The 13100-nt window shown below is 37.4% G+C and overlaps 1 long non-coding RNA gene across 1 annotated transcript; it reads right to left on the bottom strand.

The window, feature by feature from the left end:
- Positions 1–801: 801 nt before the first annotated feature.
- On the bottom strand, positions 802–6814 carry LOC307011701. Its single transcript, XR_013800464.1, has 4 exons — positions 6634–6814; positions 4018–4180; positions 1845–1961; positions 802–1753 (listed from the first exon to the last, which is right to left on the bottom strand). It is a non-coding gene; the product is annotated as an uncharacterized lncRNA (long non-coding RNA).
- Between the last annotated feature and the right edge of the window lie 6286 nt (positions 6815–13100).

The following is a 13100-nucleotide window of genomic DNA, read 5'->3' as shown; positions in this document are numbered from 1 at the left end:
CAATAATCTGGTGTGAAACACTAGAGACAAAACCTCGGTGCAGGCTCTGTTGTCTAAATGCTGTTTTAGGGGATCAGCTGATGGATGTGTGTGGTATAGAGTTTAGAAGATTAGTGGCTTTCAAAGGCTTTTCCCACGTCCTCTAGAGCATTAACTCCTGAAGGACAGTGCTGTGCCTCAAAACCTGCCACTTAACTGCGTCTGTTTGGGTTACTGGAGGTTTCAGGCTGTGGTTTTACACCCCTACATTAGCTAAAGCTGGCTGAACTTCTCTACAGATGATTGGGGAACACCTGATGCACAGCCATTATAACAATATATCATTATACAAATAAATAAAAATTACCTGAGTATTCAGCACGGAAATGTGTATGTGTATTTGTATATTGAAATATATATATATTTTAAATGTTGTAAAACTGTGATTCTACACCCTGAATGCACACATGATCATTTCAGTGCTGAATGTTTGGGAATTTACATGTAAGTATCTATAAAGATAGATGGATGGATGGATGGATGGATAAAGACCTTTCTCTATACATACACAAACACACACACGCTGTACAGGTGAAACTCGAAAAGATAGAATATCGTCCAAAAGTTCATTTTATTTCAGTAATTCAACTTAAAAGGTGAAACTAATATATTATAATGTATATTAATATATGTGGCTTACAGTTTATGAAAACCCCAAATTCAAAATTAGAATATTGTGAAAAGGTTTTTATATAACTGCAAGCCATAATCATCAAAATTATAACAAATAAAGGCTTTAAATCTCACCTTGCATGTAATGAGTCTATATAATATATTTGTTTCAAGTTGAATTACTGAAAAAAGTGAACTTTTGCACGATATACATTTTTTCCGAGTTTTACCTGCATATAGTACAGACTGCACACTACACCGGGATAGGAGAAAGTATTCAAACATCTCTCAGATCATGTTTAACTGAGTAACGAGTAATGCACAGTAGCATGCATGTAATGTGCTGGTCACAATGGTTTATGTTTCTTTTAAATTCATCTATTTTCCACTTAAAGGACAACAAGAGTCCGTCCAGAGTAATCCTTCGACTGATGGGCGTGTTGGACACAAACTGACTCCTGCAGATCTCCTGAAAGCCTCATGGGATAGAAAGAAGGGCAGTGTTCAAAGAAATCAGCCGAGTGAGGCGAATTGAGGAGACAGTTTGGAAGGCAGTGTGGCCAATGGCTACGACCGCTCAGGCGAATTTAAAGTGACCTGTCCGTACTGTGAAAGGGGGTGAACTTTTTGTGAACGGACATCCTCAAACGTTGCTTTACTATTCAAGCACATTCCCTGAGTAAATTCCCTTTGCAAGGTTGCCATTTTTGCGCGGTCTGGCCGGTCCGAAGGCCCCGTTGCTATGCCGAACATGAATTTGACCCCATCGGTTCAGTGCAGACATCCGGATGAGAGTCAGTCACCCAAACATGACGGTGACGGCCCAGATTCGCCCTCCCTGTGCCAGCACCCCAGGGGTGAAAGGTTATTGGCTGCGCAGTCAGAGCTGCCAGCCTGCGATATGCCACTATTTTTAGTAGGGGATTTTTCACGTTGTTGCCATGCAGCGGTTGGACTCCCGATCGCTCTCAGCTCAATGTGTTGCTCCTGCTCATTGTGCAGTTTAGCTCGCTGAGCGTCGCGGCGCTGTGATGTCGAACTGTGACGGATCTCTGAGCTTCACTCGAGCAGAAAAATGTAGGTCATATTATAAAGCAAACACCTAGAGAGGCAGACGGAGAGAGCAAGAGACTGGCTATAAGGCATTAAAACCTACTCCAGCATGCACATTTTAAAGATGTTTCCTAACTTGCCGTTGGCTGGAGCCTCCACAGCCAGCCAGTGAATGATCAGGAGCAGGACGGGGGTGTGACTGTAGCGGGGCAAGAAAACCTCACAAAAGCGTTGCAGTGGTGTCAAGGACAGGCTGCCTGTTAGAGAAGGAATGAGCACGGTTATAAAGCACTCGGAAAATGGAAAGTGTAAAACAAAGCATCCCCTGGCCTCCAGATATAAAGAGATGCAGTTATGTCTTCATCACGTGCTCTGACTTGGACGACCCTGTCCTTGCTTCCTCCGTTTGCAGAATGTGTTAAAGGGCTTATGTGTTATATTCTGTGCTGTGTTATATTCTGCAGTGTGACCTAAGCGTGACCTCAAACGTTTTTGCAAACATGAGCTTTTCAGTCCTGAATACTATATATATATATATTGCAGTCATTATAATAAGAATTAAATGTGCATATATTCAGGTAAATAATAAATAATAATAATAATATATATATATATTAGTGCTGTCAATCAATTAAAAAAATTAACTAGTTAATCGCTCGTTTTTTCTGTAATTAATCGCGATTAACCGCAATTAATAAAAACTAATATGACATTTTTTTAAATCTATTTTTATATTGTAACAATTTCACATTTAATCTACAAATGAATGTAGAAACAACATTATATTTTGAATATTTGTTTAATGCCATCTTTTTATGAAAGACGGCATCACCGATACCTATACTGATACTGATTTCTCGATGAAATTGATTTTTTCCTCCTCAATTTTAGGCATAGGCATTCAGCATTAAAGTATAATTGAAAGCCTTAATTTTTTTAACATTCATTAGGCTTTTAAATGATATAACAACTAATTTTAGTGAACTTAAAATAACCTTCACATAAACCTATTACAATAAATGCCAAATTTACCTGTGCCCTTCAATATATCATTGCTCAATTTTTTTTCTATTGGCCCAGTCAGACCGGTTCAGATTCAAAGTTACTGTTTTCGTTGTTTCACACACACACACACACACACACACACACACACACACACACACACACACACACTTTTGCTCTAATTTTCCAGCATAACAATCATATACTTATGTTTAATTATTATGAAAAATTAATTGAATTCTTTTCTCTAGCTGTAGCATGTTTCTGTAAAAGATTAATTATACGCAATTAATTTCTCTTGGCACATGTAGTATAGACTGTGGAGACTCGTTGTTGCTGTGTAAATTAGTCTTAGAGAGAAGACAGGTGGTGATCTATTTTTAATCGCCCCCCTGAGCATGTTCTGATTTTAGGATTGTTCACACCTTTATGAAGCGCTGCAGTCAGGTTGTTGTAATGCGTCTCCTTGCCACAAACGGCGCACTTGCACACCAAACTGCAGTTGCACACAAACACATTTCACTTGATATTGGGCACTTTTTGAAAATGTTTAGTTTCTCTCAGGTGCATCAAAACAATAAAGGATTTAGCATAATTCCAGATCCAGATACATATTATAGTCCATACCACAATTGTTAGGTGGTAGGAATCAGCAGCAGCCTGATGATACAATATTATATTAATATGTGGGTCACGATATTGTAATATTGTTAAATACATATTGCAGTAATTTTCAGGTTTATCTGCTGTAGACTACAATGCTTAGTGTACGTGGAGGCTTCTTTCCCCCTCCATTTTCTGTGCTGTGGCCTATACCTTGAGCTTTTACTGCACTGCAGCACATCATTCTGTCTTTGGCTGTAGTTTATCATGCCTGTATTTCAGGAGATTGCTCATATACTATAATCTGTCCATTCTTGGCAGGCGTAATATTCCATGTATCCATCACAGTGTGAAAAGCTTTACACCCCATTATCGAAATCTGTCCTACCTTGTGTTTTGGGCACTCTCCAGTGACATCCAAACAACATACAGAATGAAGCATCACAGATTACCAGGCAATATTTCTCATTATGATTAGTATATCTTAGATCTTATATCATTAAGTTACATAAAACTTTCTGTCATTTCACTCTTTGGGACCAAACCACAAACCTAAGGTTTTATTATTTTATATATAAGACCGGGAGTGAGGTATTTCCTCTGATATAAGACTGCAAAACAAGCCTTTTATTGCATTTGTTGTTAGCCTACCTTGATGGCTTAGGTTTTGTCGACTGATATCTTAGTTATTCGCTCTTATATAATCACCAGTGCTGTTGATATGATATGTTCCCCCTACTGATGCCCACAGAGCTCTTCTGAAGACTGTGGGAGCTACAGGTCTTGACAAGTTAAAAGAGTGGTGAAGTGTTTGGGTTATTTTTCAGAGGTTATCTCTGCTTCCCTCATGAGCCGCAGCTGTTCAGCCTTTCTGAAGCACACAAACACAAGCAGATTGGGATTAAAGCACATGGGTTTGGCTATTTCATCTCATCAAAGTGCATAAGAACCATATAACACCGCTAACATCTTGTCTTCTAATACTCCAGCGGTGACTCATGAATGCCAGATGCTGTTGAGGTTGAAACACTTACCTATGTGAAGCCGCGTGCTGGTTGTTTCCAAACATTAGACCAAAGGCCTGTTTATGATTGGACTTCATAGGGGAAACTGCGAAAATCGTTTGTCTTACTCACGTTTTCGCAGTTTCCCCTATGAAGTCCAATCATAAACGGGCCTTTGGTCTAATGTTTGGAAACAACCAGCACGAGGCTTCACATAGGTAAGTGGTTATTGGGAAGTGTTTCAACTTACCAAAAGATCCAGTGATCTATGGATATTGACATGCAACCAGGAATCGTGTTTCCTGACATTTTCATGTGCCTGATTTCAATGCCGGGGAAATACATAAAGTCCGGTCCTAGAACTTGGATAGTTTTTGTCATTAAAACATAAAATTATGCAGAATATAAGATGGTAAATATTTAATTGATGAGTTGTCAATACAATTTATAACAATACCATATATGGGGTATGATTTTACCCCAAAATTCAACATAATGGCACAAAATGATAACTGCAAATCCACGTTTCGCTGCCTGGAGTCTGTTTCTGTGAATTGCAGTGATCAATTTGCTATTCTTTTCTGTAGCTTTTGTCAGTCTGTAAAATTATACCTCAGATTTCTTGTCAAATCTATTTGTACAGTAAATCTGAAAGCTCTTTACCGTTTTAGGTGTTTTTCGTGGCATTCATGCCGAAAACCAATGCTGCCGCTCAGTCTTTTTGCCACTCCGTGTGCGTAACCGCAGTCACTCCGGTTGACGGTGACGTCACACGCATACACTCTATAGGTCAGAGGTCACTCTTCCGCCGGAACTAGACTCACGTACGGCCGTTACCGGAAGCCAGTGATTATAGTTGTAAATATAAGTTGTAAATATAGATATTTTTCTCACAAAAACGCATCGCTTCGCTTCAGAAGGCCTTTATCAAACGTCTGGAGCCGTATGGATGACTTTTATGATGGATGCGTTTTTTGGGGTTACAAAATTGATGGTATTCACTCCCATTTTAAAGCTAGGATGAGCCAGGATATTTTTTTTATATAACTCAGATTGTGTTTGGTTAAAAGGTCATATACACCTATGATGGCTTGAGGGTGAGTAAATTATGGGATCATTTTCACTTTTGGGTGAACTAGCGCTTTAATGCGGACACAGTCGGACACATACACACGGCAGCCATTGTAAGTCCACAAGACTGGAAGTGCACATTTGCCATTTGGGACAGGGCCATAGTTGTGGTGTGTACTAAACTTAACGGGCCTTAATACTGTGCGATTGTGATGTGGATGTGTGATGTAGTCTAGAGATGTGAGCTTGATAAGTTGGCACTGCAGCAGCGGGTGGTGGAGGGGGTGAGGAAAGGACACGCTGTTTGGATTTTTCTGCTTGGCAACTCGAGCCCCTCCCGCTCGGATTCAAAGCGGAGCGAAGAGGGGAATGTATGCTGTTTGAAGCTCTGCTCACAAGTCTACGCCGACTCCTGGCGGGATCACACGCACAATCGCCGAGAGCCGGAGCCGGAGAAATTCTTCCAGGGCAGTGGGGCACTGCATGAAATAATAATCAGAACACTTAGATGAAAAATAGTCTGTGGCGGAGACTGCTGTGGTGCTGACAGAGGCTTTAATCAGAGGAAATTAATATATTCAAACAGTCTCACTGTGGACACAGTCTGAAGTTTCTATTGTGCTAGAGTAGAAATGGTCTATAGCAGTGGTTCTCAACTTATTTTGCTCATCATAATTCATAACCCAGATTTTGTGAAGTTGTGAGACTCGTACTTAAAATAAGACTTGAAAATGAGTAATATTAACTGTGTTGGTCCAGTAATATTAAAAATTATTAAGTGTCATAGGCTGAATAGGAAAGTTAAAGGGGTGGTTGAGTATGGTTTCACTTTTCTAACTTTAGTTGGCGTGTAATGTTGCTGTTTGAGTTACAAGTTACAATGCTTAAAGTTCAAAGCAAAGGGAGATATTTGCTTTTAAAAATAGTTTTTTAAGGACTACAACAAACGGCTGGTAGGAACTACACGACATTCCTCACGGGTTAGTGACATCACCAACCCTAAAATTTACATAAACCCCGCCCCCGGGAACATGCAGTCCATGTTGAGAAGAGGGAGAGTTGTTGTAGTCGAGTACATTTGTGAGTCAGCTCAAACTTTAGCATCCATCTTTTCACATGCAATAGAAAGTCACTCTGTGTGCATCTCACAACACTTCCTATACGAGGAGCGATTTATAGAGTATCATGACAGAATATGCTAATTGAAGATAGTTAACGCCACATCAGCTACATAAATTCATCAACTAACCATTCAGAGACGTCCTGTTGCATTCTACATGTTGTCACTTCTTCTTGAGTCTCTCCATCATTGTCTGACTCCGTTTAAACATAAAAGGCAGAACAGTTTCTGTCATTTTAGTGTGTGTCTGCGTGAGGTAATCGCAGCTGCTAACACAAATGAGCTCTTGAAACCCCGCCCTCTGTGTCGGGAGCAGCAGCTAATTTGCATTTAAAGGGCCAGACACAAAACGGTGCATTTTTGGTAAAAAAGTGACAACTTTAACATGCTATTTAAAAATATCTGTGAGGTATTTTGAGCTAAAACTTCAGACACACACTGGGGATATCAACAATTTATTTTACATCTTGTGAAAATGGCATTTTACCACCCCTTTAAGTAGTTTCGAATCACCTCTTTCTCAGCCAATAATGCAGTGCACAAAACAAACTGTGGTCAGCAGAATTTTTTTCTAGTTTGTAGACACTCATACTTTGTCATTTATGGACTTGAAAGAATGTATGTTTGTGTTTTGTCTCAGGACAGGCAGTTCATCAAGTGGTTCATGATTAAGAGGAAATAGAGGAAGCTTTGCTCAGGGATGTTCACATGACCGTACGCTTGTCTGTCATCCAGTGTGGAGTGGCGTCCTGTCGAGGGCAAAAACATCTTCAACACCACAATCCCTGAGACTCCATGAGATCTGTTTTACAGTCCTAGAATAAGTTTAACGGATATGCACATTGTTGAAGTGTTCAGTACAAAGATCCAGAAGTGCAAAATGTATTTAGCGTATATGCACTATCTAAAAAAAACTTGTTTTAACAGTTTCTTCTGCTGTGGAAATGACGCTGAGGTGCTATGAGTGGTTGCCAGGGTGTTACCATGCATTTTTATCCACCAGGGGGCAATCTTTGTAAGTAAAATAGCTTAGAAATATAATAATACACATTGAAATGTCTATTGTCAAAAGAGCCACACTGTCAACACAGTAAAGTGGGGTAGGAGAAGGCATTTTAACATTGAAAGTTCTCCGTTTAAGAATAGATGCAGTACCTGTTAAGAATAGATCACTGAACTCTTAACAGTGTCAGTGCTTTAACCGCAGATAAACCCACCAGTCTCCCCACAGTGAGCGTGAAGCTGTGGATTAGTGTAGAGGAGCATTTAGAGTTTGGATCTGCAGGGTTTTTCCCCCCAGATTACTCCTGGAGAGGTTTTAGAGAAAGAAAGAAGGAGAGAGGAGCGAGCCAACTGGCGTGAAACTAAAAGAGAAGCGTTAAATATGTCAGAATCAGCTGTTGCTCCACGATCTCCCTCCTACGGTGCCTGGCCGCTGGGAAGCTATTGTCTTAGACTCCTTAAATCTCCTGCGTTCTTATGAAAACTCACTCAAGACATCAAAGAGGTGTGTGTGTGTGTGTGTGTATGTGTGTGTGTGTGTTTAAATCCGCTAAAAAATGCAGCATGAAAACAACACTTTATATATAGTCTGTTCTTAGGATGTGGTGTACCACTTTATGAATAATTAAAGTCCTTTACACATCATTATGGTTTTGGATTTAGATGTTATAATAAGCAGTTAATGTCTGCAACGCTCATAGGCCTGGAAACATATTTTGTTTCATCCAATGCCAACGCTTAAGGAGTACCACTGAAAATCCCGTCTCTTTCGGTGAATGGATGGGCACTAAGTCGTCAGTCTGTGTTTCTAAGATGTGGAGAGTTGAGATCATTCTTTGACCGCTGGTCCGGTTTATGTTGGGGTTCTGAATGGGCAGCTGTTGGGCTTAAGGTCACTCCCTTTGGGCAGCATTTGTGGCCTTGGCTAATGGCAAACACCTGTGAGAGTCGGGAGAGGGGTGGAGAGCATTTATGTCACGATTTGTTAAACAGATGGCAAACATCTTCCTTTGGCTGTCCTGATCACCACAGCTCATTTATTTTCTCTCCCACTTTTTGATTTGTTATAGCACTTTTCACAATATACGCTTCAAAGCAGCTTTACAGAAAAGCATGATTTTGGTGTTTATAATATCTTAATATCTTCAGTCGTATTAAGCTGATTAGAGTAGGGCAATAATAAAGTTTACATTTTGTAACAAGCGATCAAGCAGTTGAGATTTACTGTATATATCACCCTATACACAAGTATGCTGTGTGTATTTGGATAAAGGTAGATATATCCAGAGCTGCTCGGCAATAATATAGTTTACCTTTTGTGATGCTATAAATAATGAAGTAGTTGAGATTTGCTATACATATATTGCTTTATGTGATTATGTACCTGCATGGATAAAGTTGGATATACTGTATATCCAACTTTTTTAAATAGACCTGTGCAGTAATATAGTTTACATTTTGTGATGATTTAATATAAATAAATAATCAAGCAGTTTACTAGCCGCTTTACCTCAATGTATTGTATCCGTGTAAGGTTATATACTTATATTTTCTTGTTTTTTCAAGATTTGTTAAGAACAATAACTATTTCTACTTTTTAAAAAAAAGGAATGATCTGGGTTAAATATAATAATATCGATTTTTTTATTATTATTAATGGTTATTTGCAGTAATGCACTTACAATGGAAGTCTAGGAATGGCTTTTCATAGAAATCTGCTACTATATTTTTTTCAGTGCAAAAAGTTTTGTCGTTTTTTTGTTTACTATGTCAGTTTATGTGAGTGTATTTTATGTATGCAGATAAGGCTGGATATATTTAGTTGCAAGTGTGAGTTAGTAATTCATTATGAGGTGATATGGAAATCTGTACTGTTTTGTTCAGTTTATAACAATTTAGTGACAAACCTATGATTGTGTATTTTAACATTAATCCCATAGTGCAAAGTCTTGTCTTATTGACTTTCATTATAGTAAAAATGCATGCAAAATGCAGTTTTCTAAGTTGGGCCGAAATGTCAAAGTGCTTGTCCTTTTTTTTTTTTTTTTTTGTGAGTTTTGTAACATGCTTTGCATTTAAAATACATACAAATTTTGTTGTTGTGGACTTTTTAGGAGTAAACTAGCATGTCGTTTTTTTTATTTATTTTTTTAATTACAGACTTGCACATTTTTTCTTCACCTAAAGAGTGTGTACTGTATGTTGCATTAGTTTCACATTAGTTTGATCATTTCAGACTGTAAATTGACACGTTGATTTGAGCTTTCTGTAATGGTTAATTGGATAAGAGCGAGCCAGGAGCCATGACACTGCAGACAGCGGTGTGGTATTGTCAGTCTCATTAGGAGGAGACGGTTGTTCTGTCCTGTGGAGTGATTGATGAAGAGGCAGAGGGGTCTGGTCCCAGCAGGGTTTCTAACTCTCTCTCTCTCCTTCACCGGGACGCGTTGTGAGAATGTTCTTGCGGAGAATTCCAGGAAGGGCAGGAGAAGCACTTTGTTCTGATCCCCAGCTGAACTTCCCTTCATTGAAATCCTCACGCTCAAATTAAACTGCAGCACTGATGTAAATCCCAGATGACGAGGCTCTCCTGTACAGCAGAAGAGCTTCTCTCGCTAACCAAACTGACCATTAGAACCCAAGTCATCTTTAATCCGGCCTCACTTCATGTCTAATTATATGGGCGGACTAAGTCAAGTATAATAAAGTCACTGGATAAGATCAAAACGTCTAAGTAATATAAAGGCAGAAAACTTGCTCACAAAATCATTTTATGAAATGTTAATATGGATCACTGGTATCAGGGTCTTCTCAAATTACTGAAATTATTTGATATGAATTATATTGCTTTAAATTCTTTGTCATTCTTTAATTTGGTAATGCTGCGGGCATTTGTCTTTTACTTGTGAAAATCGCAGATAAAAGCAATCCGTTTCTGTTTTCTTAATGTAACAAAGTCCTTTTTAACAAATGCTGCTTGTTGTAGTTATATACAATGAGAATTATTCATTAAAAAGTAAATACAATACAATAAATAAAATATTATAGCTCACAGGCTACAAAAGGAAGAGCATACGTTGTCACATTGTCGTGATGTTTACTTCACTATATTACAATTAAATCCTAATCTAATCATGACAAACTATATATCGTTGGAAAGGTCTAAGAATCATATAGATATTTTAGCACTGTTTTGTGTGACAAATTATATAGGAACAGTAATAGATGAATTTATGACAAGAGTGCTCCTCAAAAAATCTACATCATAACAGGAGTTCTGACCTTTGTCACAAAAAGTAGATGCACACACTTTTAATAATTGAAACTTTGGTTTTCATGCTAAAAGCTCATAATAAAACATATAATTTAGCATTTGCCAATAACAAAAATATAAAATAATATTATCCTCTAAAAGGTATAATATATATATATTATTATCCTCTAAAATATAATATTATCTTTTTTTATCGCCTTTTTTATTACATCACATATTTTAGTAGTTATAAATTAGGTATCATTTGAAAGCTTACGAACTCAGAATTCATCCTGTGAAAACCGTTTTGAAATTGGACTTAGCGTTAAACGGTACTCTAAATTATTTTATCGGGCTCCTCCCCTTTTGGGCATCATCATGTTTCATAATTTATGATCAAAACCTTTTCTAATCTTGACAAAACACATATTGTCAGAAAGGTCTGAGTCTCAAGGTTCCATATTTTGTGACAGAAGTGATATTTGGACAGAAATATATTAATTTGTTACAGCAGAATGCATACTTAAATTCAATGGAATTCAAATGGATATGTCACCCGGTGGCTTTTTTTGGTATTACGCCTAAACAAAATCTCATGGGAACCTAAATTTTTGTGATATCAACTTCAAATTTGGAACACAACTTGGTTAGATATATGGCTTTGATTTTATAGAAATTTTATAGTAAAAAATATTTTGTAAAATATTAAGTACAGTATATTTGATTTACTGTACATTAAACTTCCATAACTTTTTCATACTTTAATTTTTTGAAGTGCAATAATCTGCTGAGTGTTTTCTTTAAAACAAGACTTATGTCTATATTCCAAAGCATTCTTGAATTACAACCATTAAAGTTTGTATAGTGCTTTTTAATGCCTATTCTCAAAAATGGGGGTGACAGTTAAAGGGTTAAAGGATTAGTTCATTTTCAAAAAATGTTTTGCTGATAATTTACTCACCCCGATGTCATCCAAGATATCCATGTCTTTCTTTCTTCAGTCAAAAATAAATTAAGGTTTTTGAGGAAAACCTTTTCCAGGATTTTTCTTCATGTAATGGACTTCAATGACAACCAACGTTCACATGTTCAAAGTTCACAAGTCCGTCTCAATGCAGCTTCAAATGCTCGACACAATCCCTGTCGAGAAATAAGGGTCTTTTCTAGCCAAACGATCGGTCATTTTCTAAAATATATATATATATATATATATATACTTTTTAACCACAAATACCCGTCTTGTACATCTCTGCCACTTATTACGTCATCATGTTGGAAAGGTCAAGGGTCACGTCATCTATCTAAGTTATTTGTCTGTGTACTCCGGTTCAAAAAAGTAGGGAAGGTCCCTGGAAACTCCATCTCAGTTTCTCCTCCAACTTCAAAATCGTCCGACATCTTTGTTTTAATTTATTATTATTATTATTTTATTTTTTTCATGACCTTTCCAACGTGATGACGTAATACCTGGCGCATATATTATTTGTTTAGAATTTTTTTTTTTTTTAAATCAATTGTTGCTCTAATTTTTTTCTTCTTCAGCATATAACATGATTCTGTATTATTTACCTTTTTTGTTGCATTTTCAGTGTAATATGAGCCCTGAGCAATTGAAAGGATCAAACTGTTGTTTCATGTAGATGACATCCTTTACATGTGAATAGATATCCTGTCTTGAAGCCAATTGGTTTGCAAATGAAGGCACAGCTCTGTCCCTCAGGGAAACTGAAGGTCTCAGTTTTCACCTCCTAGAGATTACCGTGAGGCTGCTGCTGTTCTACTTTCTTCTAGACATCTTTGAAACCCCAGGAGTCATGAGTCATTTAAACACGTGTTCAATGGAAAGCACAACAGCTGTGTTGGAGAAATTTAATTGAATTGAAAAGGTAGTTACAGATATGCAAAATCACAGGAATGTTTTTATTATTAAATATGACTTATTAAACGACTATGAACATGTGAATATAAAGAAAAAGTGTTTCATAAATTTAATGTTTGCTAAAAATCTGGCCACAAATTCAAAATCACAGTGATTTATTTTTATAAGTCATTCTTTTTATTACATTATGATACATTATGACCCCCACCAGTTAATTATTTGAAAGCAATGTAATTTAATTCAGCTTAACACCTTTACGTCGATGCTGTCATTCGAGAAATGGAGAGTTGAAGTCTCCTTACGTGAATTTACTATGGTGAAGGCTTACCTCATAAATATTAATTTTATTACCAGTTGTTGCTTGGTAACTTTCCTGTAGCGTCCTGTTACGTAATGTCATTAAATATTCATATTTACAGGCAATGCACAGGTAGGATTCGCTATTTCGCCCCGAAGACTTAG

Source organism: Phoxinus phoxinus (assembly GCF_949152265.1).
Source record: "Phoxinus phoxinus genome assembly, chromosome: 15".
Taxonomy (NCBI): Eukaryota; Metazoa; Chordata; class Actinopteri; order Cypriniformes; family Leuciscidae; genus Phoxinus; species Phoxinus phoxinus.
This window is presented reverse-complemented; position numbering and strand designations above follow the sequence as displayed.